Raw genomic sequence first — 2,629 nt, forward strand, 5'->3', positions numbered from 1 at the left:
TAAGTAAAGATATGCTTACAATGGATGAGTTACACAATCCTGTGGAGATTCCACAACAACTTCATCTGCGGCGGCCTTGTATGATGGGTCTGAAAAAAGTTTGGCTCTGGAGATCCGGGATGATGGGTCCGAAGATGATCGAGTTCTTTAGAATACTCCTAGGTTTTCGATATCAACTTCCCACAACCTCTTCGTATGCTTGTAATTTCGAGCTTTTATAACGTTTTCACGTAAAATTCTGAGGTTTTGGTTTATCCGAACAGTGGTTCCCTGTAACTTTCTTGGTCCCAGGTCTGCTGCAAAGGGCGTGATTCGGGCCGCGGGGTCGCCGGACGTCCATATCAGGGCCGTTTCCCTCCGGAGTTAAATCTTTCCTTTTCCTGGCTGACGGTCTCGTAAATTTTGATCTAATGTGTACTTTCTGCCTCGGAGAAGACACAGCTGCTTTGAACTCTATTTAAGGTGACCGTCGAAATTTTCCCTGGAGGTAGATCCCTCTTTCCTTTCCACGATGTACGATCGGGGATCTGTCAATTACGTATGGAATAGGACAGTGAAATCCTTTCGTACCCCATTACTCAGCCAATTTGGTCCTATTCTCGAGATAACTCATCGAATTATTGGACCCGGTTCGACAGTCATATTCCCTTCAGTCAATCAAGGTCTCGGCCTCACAATAGCATCAATCCCTTTAATATACAAATGTCTCTGAAAAATCGCAGAAATTTTCGACCAAGGGTACAGAAGTTATTAAGCTTTAAAGAGGGAGATAATCATCGCGATCTTTTCACATACACTTAACAATCCTTTACATAGAAAAAACCTGAATTGTTTTTTTTTAATTTTCGACGTTTCAAAGAGCTCACGTGAAAAAGTGAAAAAAATTTTGGGCGATCATTTTTTGACCGGTCGCCAAACTTTTCTTCTCTTATATATTACAGAGCGGAGAAAGTAAAAATATGGATATTTTCTCTTGTAATTGAGAAAATCTAATAAAACAGAAAATTGAAAAGCGGTTTCTGTTGATCGATGAAACTTCTTTAAGTTTAAGAGATGGGGGATGGAGGTGGATCTTCGATATATGTGAATTAGTGTCCGATTCGGAAAAAGAAATGTACTTGTTATAGGAATTTACAATTTTTGAAAGTTTTTGCTCTTACGCAAAAAGAAGCCTTCTCTTTTTTANAAAAATTTTGGTGGCGCCATCTCTTGTGATGTTTTATTAATTTTTTAAATAATGTTTTAATTATTATAAAACGTCAATAAGCTTACTTTTGAGTATAAGGATGAGTAATATAAAAATTGTAAATGCTAATACAAGTAAAATTGCTATTGAGTCCGATCCTACTCCAGATATGACACATGATCTCATTTTTTCTCCACTCAGTTTACATTTAATCACGAATATTTAAGAGTGTAAGGTTTTAAATAAGCCCGAAGCCACTAGCCTAGGGTCTGCCTTAGGAGAAAGATTGCGACCCTCGCTTTTCTCGCAATCTGTCAGGATGACGCCAGAAGTATTTTGAGGTATGGGTGTAGAGGTTGCTGGACGCAAAGAGAGACTCACACAGAGACCGAATTTACAAACTTAACGCGTTTATTTAAGTAAAGATATGCTTACAATGGATGAGTTAGACAATCCTGTGGAGATTCCACAACAACTTCATCTGCGGCGGCCTTGTATGATGGGTCCGAGGAAAGTTTGGCTCTGGAGATCCGGGATGATGGGTCCGAAGATGATCGAGATCTTTAGAATACTCCTAGGTTTTCGATATCAACTTCCCACAACCTCTTCGTATTCTTGTAATTTCGAGCTTTTATAACGTTTTCACCTAAAGTTCTGAGGCTTTGGTTTATCCGAACAGTGGTTCCCTGTAACTTTGTTGGTCCCAGGTCTGCTGCAAAGAAAGCGATTCGGGCCGCGGGGTCGCCGGACGTCCATATCAGGGCCGTTTCCCTCCGGAGTTGAATCTTGCCTTTTCCTGGGTGACGGTCCCGTAAATTTTGATCTAATGTGTACTTTCTGCCTCGGAGAAGACACAGCTGCTTTGATCTCTATTTAAGGTGACCGTCGAAATTTTCCCTGGAGGTAGATCCCTCTTTCCTTTCCACGATGTACGATCGGGGATCTGTCAATTACGTCTGCAATAGGACAGTGCAATAGGCCTCTCGTACCCCATTACTCAGCCAATTTGGTCCTATTCTCGAGATAAGTCACCGAATTATTGGACCTGGTTCGACAGTCATATTCCCGTCAGTCAATCAAGTTCCCGGCCTCACAATAGCATCAATCCCTTTAATATACAAATGTCTCTGAAAAATCGCAGAAATTTTCGACCAAGGGTACAGAAGTTATTAAGCTTTAATAACTTCTGTAATAATAACTTAATAATCATCGCGATCTTTTGACATTTACTTAACAATCCTTCACATAGAAAAAACCTGAATTGTTTTTTGTTATTTTTCGACGTTTCAAAGAACTCACGTGAAAAAGTGAAAAAAATCTTGGGCGACATTTTTTGACTGGTCGCCATACTTTTCTTCTCTTATATATTACAGAGCGGAGAAAGTAAAAATAGGGATATTTTCGTCTGTAATTGAGAAAATCTAATAAAACAGAAAATTGAAA

Source organism: Centruroides sculpturatus, unplaced genomic scaffold, assembly GCF_000671375.1.
Source record: "Centruroides sculpturatus isolate CEXI.00-Female unplaced genomic scaffold, Cexi_2.0 scaffold521, whole genome shotgun sequence".
Taxonomy (NCBI): domain Eukaryota; kingdom Metazoa; phylum Arthropoda; class Arachnida; order Scorpiones; family Buthidae; genus Centruroides; species Centruroides sculpturatus.